The sequence below is a fragment of the Somniosus microcephalus genome, chromosome 19 (genome assembly GCF_052327205.1).
Source record: "Somniosus microcephalus isolate GS21.2 chromosome 19, FLI_Smic_1.0, whole genome shotgun sequence".
Taxonomy (NCBI): Eukaryota; Metazoa; Chordata; class Chondrichthyes; order Squaliformes; family Somniosidae; genus Somniosus; species Somniosus microcephalus.
Window position 1 is genome coordinate 74,311,349 of NC_141005.1, and position 11,233 is coordinate 74,322,581.

Genomic DNA, 11,233 nt, shown 5'->3' on the forward strand with positions numbered 1-11,233 from the left:
TGGGTCCTAATGCGCTGGTTACTCTGGTATCTGATGCTCTGCTTATTCTGGGATCTGGTGCTCTGGTTACTCTGGGACCTGTGCTCAGTTTACATTCGCATCTGCTGCTCTGGTTATTCTTGCATCGGAAGCTCTGGTTACTCTGGTATCTGATGCTCTGCTTACTCTGGGATCTGATGCTCTGGTTACTTTGGTATCTGATGCTCTGGGTACTCTGGGTCCTAATGCGCTGGTTACTCTGGTATCTGATGCTCTGCTTATTCTGGGATCTGGTGCTCTGGTTTCTCTGGGACCTAATGCTCTGGTTACTCGAGGCCCTAATGCTCTGGTTACTCTGGGACCGGATGCTCTGGTTACTCCAGGACCTGATGATCAGTTTACTCTGCAATCGGATGCTCTGGTTACTCTGGAACCTGAGGCTCTGGTTACTCTGCAATATGGTGCTCTGGTTACTCTGGGACCTGTGCTCTGGTTACTCTGGGACCTAATGCTTTGGTTGCTTTTGTATCTGCTGCTCTGGTTACTCTGGGGCCTGTGTTCTGGTTACTCTGGCATCTGCTGCTCTGGTTGCTCTAGGTTCTGATGCTCTGGCTACTCTTGGAACTGTTCTCTGGTTACTCCGGGACCTGATCCTCTGGCTACACTGGGATCTGTTGTGCATGTTGCTCTGGGATCTGATGCTCTGGCTACTCTGGGACCTAATGCTCTGGTTGCTCTGGGATCTGATGCTCTGCTTACTCTGGGTTCTGATGCTTTGATTACTCTGGGATCTGATGCTCTGGTTATCTGCAACCTGATGCTCTGGTTACTCTGGGACCTGTGCTCTGGTTACATTTGTATCTGCTGCTCTGGTTATTCTAGTGTCTGATGCTCTGGTTACTCTGCGAACTAATACTCTAGCTTCTCAGGGACCTAGTGCACTGGTTACTTTGGTATCTGATGCTCTGGCTACTCTGGGTCCTAATGCGCTGGTTAATCTGGCATCTGATGCACTGGTTACTCTGCAACCTGATGCTCTGGTTACTCTGGGGTGTGATGCCCAGTTTACTCTGCAATTGGATGCTCTGGTTACCCTGGGACCTGATGTTTTGGTCACACTGGGATGTGATTCTCAGGTTACTCAGTGATCTGCTGCTCTGGTTACTCTGGGATCTGATTATCTGATTACTCCGCAACCTGATGCACTGGTTACTCTGGAACCTATTGCTCTGGTTACTCTGGGGATCTGATGCTCTGGTTATTCTTGGATCTGATGCTCTGGTTACACTGGGACCTAATGTTTTGGTAGCTCTGCGACCTGATGCTCCGGTTATTCGGGGACCTGTGCTCTGGTTACACTGGGACCTAATGCTCTTTTTACCATGGGATCTGATGCTCTGGTTACTCTGGCATCTGATGCTCTGGTTACTCTATGACCTGGGCACTGGTTACACTGGGATCTGATGCTCAGTTTACTCTGGGATCTGATGCACTGTTTATTCTGGGAGCTAATGCTCTGTTTACACTGGGGCCTAATGCTCTGGTTACTCTGGAATCTGATGCTCTGGTTACTCTGAGGTCTGATGCTCTTGTTACTCTGGGAGCTAATGCTCTGGTTACACTGGAATCTGATGTTCTGGTTACTCTGTGGTCTGATGCTCTGGTTACTCTGGGACTTGTGCTCTGGTTACATCGTTTTTGCTGGAAATCACAGCAGGTCCGGCCGCATCTGTGATTTCCAGCCAAAAAAATGTTTTTTGTCTGTTTTTTTGTTTTTCATACAGACCCCAGCATCTGCAACATTTGACCCCTTGTGACCCCACCTCATTGTTCTTTGATGTAATGTTTTCCTGACTGACCTGTTTGGACACCATTCACACTTTTGATTGCTGTGATTATCTCTCTGCCGAGGTGTGATAAATGGCAGTTAGAAAGATTACCTGTAAACATCTGACATTATTCTCTGACTATATAAGCTGTGTCTTTATGCATTTCTCCACTTCACCTGATGAAGGAGCAGTGCTCCGAAAGCTTTTGATTTCAAATAAAGCTGTTGGATTATAACCTGGTGTTGTGTGACTTCTTACATCTATGATTGAGACCATCCGTTCAGCTGCCTCTGCCACTTCCCTTCCTTCCCCTAGCCCACTGGGCCAAACTGTGCTCTGGTTACTTTTGTATCTGCTGCTCTGGTTACTCTGGGACCTAATGCTCTGGTTACTCTGGGACCTAATGCTCTGGTTACTTTGTTATCTGATGGTATGTGTGCTCTGGGTCCTAATGTGCTGATTACTCTGGGACCTAATGCTCTGGTTACTTTGTTATCTGATGGTATGTGTGCTCTGGGTCCTAATGCGCTGATTACTCTGCTGCCTGCTGCTCAGGTTACCCTGGGATTTGATGCACTGGTTATTCTGGGAACTGATGCTCTGGTAACTTTGGGAATGGATACTTTGGTTACTCTGGTATCTGATGCTCTGTTTACACTGGGATTTGATGCTCTGCTTACTCTGCAACCTGATGCTCTGGTTACACTGGAATTTGATGCTCTGGTTACTCTGGGAACTGATGCTCTGGTTACCTTGGGAACTGATGCTCTGGTTACTCTGGGATCTGATGCTCTGGTTACACTGGGATTTGATGCTCTGGTTACCCTGGGATCTGGTGCTTTGGTTACTCTGGGATCCAAGACTCTAGTTACTCTAGGGTCTGATGCTCTGGTTACTCTGGGACCTGGTTCTGGTTGCTTTTGTATCTTCTACTCTGGCTGTGGGACCTAATGCTCTGGTTACACTGTGACCAATGCTTTGGTTACTCTGGGACCTGTGCTCTGGTAACTCTGGGACCTAATGCTCTAGTTTCCCTGGGACCTAATGCTCTGGTTACTTCAGTATCTGATGCTCTGGTTACTCTGGGACCTAATGCTCTGTTTACTCTGGGACCTAATGCTCTGGTTACTCTGGGACCTAATGCTCTGGTTACTCTGGGACCTGTGCTCAAGTTACTCTGGGACCTATTGATCTAGTTTCTCTGGGACCTAATGCTCTGGTTACTCTGGGACCTAATGCTCTAGTTTCTCTGGGACCTAATACCCTGGTTACTCTGGGACCTGTGCTCTGTTACCTTTTATCTGCTACTCTGGTTACTCTGGGACCTAATGCTCTGGTTACTCTGGGACCTGTGCTCTGGTTACTCTGGGACTTAATGCTCTAGTTTCTCCTGGACCTAATGCTCTGGTTACTTTCGTATCTGATGGTCTGGGTACTCTGGGTCCTAATGCACTGGGTACTCTGGGACCTAATGCTCTGGTTACTCTGGGACCTAATGCTCTGGTTACGCTGGGACCTAATGCTCTGGTTACTCTGGGACCTGTGCTCTGGTTACTCTGGGACCTAATGCTCTAGTTTCTCGGGGACCTAATGCTCTGGTTACTTTGGTATCTGATGCTCTGTGTAGTCTGGGTCCTAATGCACTGCTTATTCTGGTGTCTGATGCACAGGTTACTCTGCGACCTGATGCTCTGGTTACTCTGCAATTGGATGCTCTGGTTACTCTGGGACCTGATGTTTTGATTACACTGGGATCTGATGCTCAGGTTACTCTGGCATCTGATGCTCTGGTTACCCTTGGATCTGATGCTCAGGTTACTCTGGGATTTGATGCTCTGATTACTCTGGGATCTGATGCTCAGGTTACTCTGGGACCTGTGCTCAAGTTAATCTGGGACCTAATGCTCTAGTTTCTCTGGGACCTACTACCCCGGTTACTCTGGGACCTGTGCTCTGGTTTCCTTTCTATCTACTACTCTGGTTACTCTGGGACCTAATGCTCTGGTTACTCTGGGACCTAATGATCTGGTTACTCTGGGACCTGTGCTCTTGTTACTCTGGGACTTAATGCTCCAGTTTCTCTTGGACCTTATGTTCTGGTTACTTTGGTATCTGATGCTCTAGGTACTCTGGTTCCTAATGCACTAGTTACTCTGGTATCTGATGCTCTGGTTACTCTGCAATTGGATGCTCTGGTTACTCTGGGACCTGATGTTCTGGTTACACTGGGATCTGGTGCTCAGGTTACTTTGGGATCTAATGCTCTAGTTTCTCTGGGGCCTAATGCTCTGGTTACTCTGGGACCTGTGCTCTGGTTACTCTGGGACTGAATGCTCTGATTACTCTGGGTCCTAATGCTCTGGTTACTCTGGGACCTAATGCTCTGGTTACTCTGGGACCTGTGTTCTGGTTACTCTGGGACCTAATGCTCTAGCTTCTCTGGGACATAATGCTCTGGTTACTCTCGGACCTAATGTACTGGTTACTCTGGTATCTGAAGCTCTGATTACTTTGTTATCTGCTGCTCTGCGTACTTTGGGACCTAATGCGCTGGTTACTCTGCTATCTGCTGCTCTGGTTACTATGGGATTGATGCTCTGGTTACTCTGCAATGTGATACTCTGGTTACTCTGGTATCTGATGTTCTGGTTACACTGGGATTTGATGCTCTGGTTACGCTTTGATCCGATGCTCTGGTTACTCTGCGATCTGATGCTCTGGTTACTCTGGGACTGGATGCTCTGCTTACTCTAGAATATGATGCTCTGGTTACACTGGGATTTGATGCTCTGGTTACACTGGGATTTGATGCTCTGGTTACTCTGCAACCTGATGCTCTGGTTACTCTAGGGTCTGATGCTCTGGTTACTCTGGGACCTGTGCTCTGGTTACTCTGGGACTGAATGCTCTGATTACTCTGGGTCCTAATGCTCTGGTTACTCTGGGACCTAATGCTCTGGTTACTCTGGGACCTGTGTTCTGGTTACTCTGGGACCTAATGCTCTAGCTTCTCTGGGACATAATGCTCTGGTTACTCTCGGACCTAATGTACTGGTTACTCTGGTATCTGAAGCTCTGATTACTTTGTTATCTGCTGCTCTGCGTACTTTGGGACCTAATGCGCTGGTTACTCTGCTATCTGCTGCTCTGGTTACTATGGGATTGATGCTCTGGTTACTCTGCAATGTGATACTCTGGTTACTCTGGTATCTGATGTTCTGGTTACACTGGGATTTGATGCTCTGGTTACGCTTTGATCCGATGCTCTGGTTACTCTGCGATCTGATGCTCTGGTTACTCTGGGACTGGATGCTCTGCTTACTCTAGAATATGATGCTCTGGTTACACTGGGATTTGATGCTCTGGTTACACTGGGATTTGATGCTCTGGTTACTCTGCAACCTGATGCTCTGGTTACTCTAGGGTCTGATGCTCTGGTTACTCTGGGACCTGGTGCTCTGGTTACTCGGGGATCTGATGCTTTGGGTACTCTGGGATCTGATGCTCTGGTTGCTTTGTTATCTAATGCTCTGTGTGCTCTGGGTCCTAATGCATTGGTTACTCTGCTGCCTGCTGCTCTGGTTACCCTGGGATTTGATGCTCTGGTTATTCTGGGACCTGATGCTCTGGTTACTCTGGGATCAGATGCACTGGTTACACTGGGATTTGATGCTCTGGTTACTCTGCAACCTGATGCTCTGGTTACTTTGGGATCAGATACTCTGGTTACACTGGGATTTGATGCTCTGGTTACACTGCAACCTGATGCTCTGGTTACTTTTATATCCACTGCTCTGGTTACTCTAGGGATTGATGCTCTGGTTACTCTGGGGTCTGATGCTGAGGTTACTCTGGGATCTGATGCTCTGTTTACTCTGGGATCTAATGCGCTGGTTACTCTGTGACCTGATGCTCTGGTTACTCTGGGATCTGATGCTTTGGTTACTCTGGGATCTAACGCTCTGGTTATTCTGGGTCCTAATGCTCTGGTTACTCTGGGATGTGATGCTCTGGTTACTCTGGGGTCTGATGCTCTGGTTACTCTGGGACCTAATGCTCTAGTTTCTCTGGGACCGAATGCTCTGGTTACTTTGGTATCTGATGCTCTGGTTACTCTGGGACCTAATGCTCTAGTTTCTCTGGGACCTAATGCTCTGGTTACTTTGGTATCTGATGCTCTGTTTACTCTGGGACCTAATGCTCTGGTTACTCTGGGACCTAATGCTCTGGTTACTCTGGCACCTGTGCTCAAGTTATTCTGGGACCTATTGCTCTAGTATCTCTGGGACCTAACAACCTGGTTACTCTGGGACCTGGGCTCTGGTTACCTTTCTATCTGCTACTCTGGTTACTGTGGGATCTAATGATCTGGTTACTCTGGTATCTGATGCTCTGGGTACTCTGGGTCCTAATGCGCTGGTTACTCTGGGACCTAATGCTCTGGTTACTCTGGGACCTAATGCTCTGGTTACTCTGGGACCTAATGCTCTGGTTACTCTGGGACCTAATGCTCTGGTTACTCTGGGACCTGTGCTCTGGTTACTCTGGGACCTAATGCTCTAGTTTCTCTGGGTCCTAATGTTCTGGTTACTTTGGTATCTGATGCTCTGGGTCCTAATGCGCTGGTTACTCTGGTATCTGATGCACTGGTTACTCTGCGACCTGGTGCTCTGGTTGCTCTGCAATTGGATGCCCTGGTTACTCTGGGACCTGATGTTTTGGTTACACTGGGATCTGATGCTCAGGTTACTTTGGGATCTGCTGCTCTGGTTACTCTGGGATCTGATACTTTGGTTATTATGGGATCTGATGCTCTGGTTACTCTGCAATCTGATGCTCAGGTTACTCTGGGACCTGTGCTCTGGTTACTCTGGGAACTAATGCTCTGGTTACTCTGGGACCTGTGCTCTTTTGTATCTGCTGCTCTGGTTACACTAGGGTCTGATGCTCAGGCTATTCTGAGACTTAATGCTCTAATTTCTCTGGGACCTAATGCTCTGGTTACTCTGGGACCTGTGCTCTGGTTACTCTGGGAACTAATGCTCTGGTTACTCTTGGACCTAATGCTCTGGTTACTCTGGGACCTGTGCTCTGGTTACTCTGGGAACTAATGCTCTGGTTACTCTTGGACCTAATGCTCTGGTTATTCTGGGACCTAATGTTCTAGTTTCTCTGGGACATAATGCTCTGATTACTCTGGGACCTAATGCTCTGGTTACTCTGGTATCTGATGCCCTGGTTACTTTGTTCCCTGATGCTCTGGTACTTTGGGTCCTAATGCGCTGGTTACTCTGCTATCTGCTGCTCTGGTTACACTGGGATTTGATGCTCTGGTTACTCTGCAATTGGATGCTCTGGTTACTCTGGGATGTGATGCTCTGGTTATGCTGGGATCTGATGCTTTGGTTACTCTGGTATCTGGTGCTCTGGTTACCCTGGGACCTGATGCTCTGGTTACTCTGGGATCTGATGCTCTGGTTACTCTGGGATCTGATGCTCTGGTTACTCTGGTATCTGATGCTCTGGTTACACTGGGACCTGATGTTCTGGTTACTGTGGGACCTAATGCTCTGGTTATGCTGGGATCTGATGCTTTGGTTACTCTGGTATCTGGTGCTCTGGTTACTCTGGGATTTGATGCTCTCGTTACTCTGCAACCTGATGCTCTGGTTCCTCTGGTATCTGATGCTCTGGTTACTCTGGGATTTGATGCTCTGATTACTTAGGGATCTGATGATGTGGTTACTCTGGGACCTTAGAATTTCCAGTCTATTCTGTTTTTGGCACTGATTTTCAGTATCTGCAGCATTTTAGCCATTCACCACCAGATCTGGCTGGACCACATAAAGCATTATCGGTCCTGCTCTCATCTGCCAAAATTGCTCACTATTCCAGAATCATTCTGGAATGCAAAGATAAACCCCGGCTAACTGTCTTCTTAAACCCCTCTCCCTTGTCTCCTCCACCCTCACCTCCGACAACAAGTGCGAGGAGCTCATGTCTTCTTTGTCTCTAAGATTGAGACTATCCGTTCAGCTGCCTCTGCCACTTCCCTTCTTTCCCCTAGCCCACCGGGACAAACTTCCTCTAAGGTTTCCCCCTGCCCTAGCTGTGAACTCACATCTTTCTCCAGTTTCTCTCCGGTCTCCTCTCTTGACCTCTCCGCGCTCATCTTGTCCATGAGACACACTTCGTGCTCCCTCGACCCTATTCCCACCAAACTCCTTAAAACCTACCTCTTTGACCAAGCTTTTGGTCACCTGCCCTAATTTCCCCTTATGTGGCTTCATGTGAAGCGGCTTGGGACGTTTTATCATGCTAAAGGCGCTATATAGTATAAGTACAAAAGTTGTTTTTGTTGTTGATGAATTTACAAAGATTCTAAAATTGAATGGAATAGGCCTGCAATACCAGAATACACCAACTGGTGGCGCTGCTCCCCATGACTTTGGGCAGCTCATCAGCAGCACCAACAGGACAGTGCTGGGACTGCAGCTACTACTACAATGCAAAATGGAGCGGGCGACAGTGAAAAGACAAGGAGAGATATTGCACCTGTGACAGTCACAGAGGATCTCATTTGTGAATTTGATTAGGGCCGTTTCAGTGCTGAGGCAGACACCTGATTGGAGAGGTTCAAACATGGAGTTGCAGGAATGTTGGACACGGATTTGTGAGGTGATGAGGGCTTTGTTACAGATGCACATACACAAAGAAAGACTTGCATTTACATAGCGCCTTTCACGACCTCAGGACGTCCCAAATTAAGTATTTTTTGAAGTGTAGCCACTGTTGTAATGTAGGAAACTTGCCAATTTGCACACAGCAAGCTCCCACAAACAGCAATGTGATAACGACCAGATAATCTGTTTTAGTGATGTTGGGTGAGGGATAAATATTGGCCAGGACACTGGGGAGCACTCCCCTGCTCTTCTACAAAATAGCACCATAGGAACTTTTACGTCCACCTGAGAGAGCAGACATGGGCCTCAGTTTAACGTTTCATCTGAAAGACGGCACCTCCAACAGTACAGCACTCCCTCAGTACTGCACTGGAGTGTCAGCCTGGATCGTTGTGCTCAAGTCTGACGGAGTGGGGTTTGAACCCACAACCTTCAAACTCACTAGGCGAGTGTGCTACCACACTGAGTCACGGCTGACACATACACACATTTTCTAGCAGGGCTCATTGGCTAGTGATCAGGAGCAGGAGCTCACACAGTGTTCCCCCTCCGCTCTGTCCCAGTGGTGTCCCTAGAATGATCAAACTCACTCAGTTGCCATCATCAATGGCCCTTTATTCAAACATCCATCAAAGACTCGAGATGAAGAAGGAAAGGTCTCCAATGCTCCTTTATCTCTGACTGTTGTGTATGTACCTTTAAGGGAATAACTGGTCTTAGACTGCAGTACCGGCAGTGACCACCCCTGTATAAAAGGCCCTAGCAGGCTTCTGTAGTTTCAGTTTCAAGCTGCCTCTTGTTCAGTAAAGTACCTGTTAAACTGTTCTCCCGAAGTCCGTGTATTATTGAGGCGCGGACTTTACAGTGGCGGCGAGTAAGTTCGATCTCACCTGCAGTGTGGCATCATCTCACGGGGATCTCGCCTGAAAGGAAGGTCCTGGAAGGTCGTAGTCTGAGCAACGGGCGTCAACCGAGGGCAACCGCCCAAAGAATCCATCGGTGTTCGGAGAATTGCGGGAGAGACTGTGGTTCCAGCGAATCGTGCTGGTAGCAGGTAGCGCGCTGACCCTTCCGGACTGCGGCGGGCTCAAGCTCGATCGAGCGGCTCTACAAATCGGGCCGCGCAGCGTCGCCGGGAAAAGAAAACAAGAGAGAGAGGGTGGAGCGCACAGGGCGTGGTCGGTGCTCAAGAACAGGACAACGGAGCGAAACTAAACGGGGGGGAAGGAAAGCGAGACGCGCCGAAGCTGCGGGTCGCCGCCATTACCCCGTAGAACGCTAGCAGCAGCGTGGCAGTAAGGGGAAGAAGCAAAAGCGCAGGAGGCGCCATTTTATCCCGTTGGGGAAGAAGCAAAATCGCGGGAGGCGCCATTTTATTCCACTGGGGAAGAAGCAAAAGCGCGGGAGGCGCCATTTTAAATCGCCCAAGATGCCGAAAAGTGGCAGTATCACTGCTTTCAACAACGAGGTAGAAGACTGGCCCACGTATGTGGAAAGAATTGAAGTGTACTGCAAGGCAAATGAGGTGGCTGATGGAAAGAGGGCGTTGGTATTATTAAATCTGATGGGTGCGAGTACGTACGGCCTATTGCGAAATTTAATTACCCCAGCTAAACCAATGGAGAAAAGTTTTGAGGAGATTGTTCATATCTTACAGGAACATCTAAGCCCTACACCACTGCTGATAGCAGAAAGATTCAAGTTCCATAAAAGAAACCAGATGAGAGCAATGCTGACTATCTTACGGAACTACGCAAGTTATCGAAGCACTGCCAGTTCGGAGCAGGACTGGCAGACACCTTATGGGATAAGTTTGTCTGCGGGCTCCAGAGTGAAGGAACCCAGAAATGACTACTTTCAAAAAAGGACCTGACGCTAGAACAGGCTTTCAGCGTGGCAGTATCCTACGAAGCAGCAGCACGGGGAGCTGCGGAAATACAACAGAAACCACAGGAATACAGTGCTAACGAAATGGCGTATGGAGCCGAAAAGTGCTATCGCTGCGGCAGAACAACCCATGAGCAGAAGGACTGCTGGTTTAAAGACAAAATATGCAGGCAATGCGGGAAAATGGGACATATAGCAAGAGTCTGCAGGTCGGGAAAGAATGACCAACACGACAAGAACTACTAAGGAACAGTACAGGAAAGTAAAGAAACTGACAGATACTAGTTCAGAAGATCAGGAGAGTGATAAGGACTCCGGGAGCAGGCGACTAAGTTGTTTAAAGTTACACAACGTGATCGCAAAAGAAGATCACCGAACCATTTGGGTCACCCTCATGATAGCAGGGTCCCCAGTGAAGATGGAATTGGACACAGGATCAGCCCTAACTGTCATGAATCGACGAGACTATGAGCGGCTATTCTCACACATACCCTTAAAGGACACGTCCATTGTATTGAAGACATACACGGGGCAAAAGGTCTACCCCAGAGGAAAAATAAGGGTGCCAGTTGAATATAACGGAAAGGAAACACAGAAACTATACATGTATATACTACGAGATGGAGGACCACCATTATTGGGACGTGAATGGATCCGAAGACTACAATTGGATTGGCATTCCATTCTGGCACTAACTGTGACTGACAAAAAAGATGATGACGTCGCACCTGGACGTCTGTCACAAATTCTATCTGACGCGGAAGAGGTGTTCCAACAAGGACTTGGGACTCTAAAAGGAGTAAAGGCAACCATAAAGATTGAGGATAACGCAACCCCAAAATTTTTCAAGGCCAT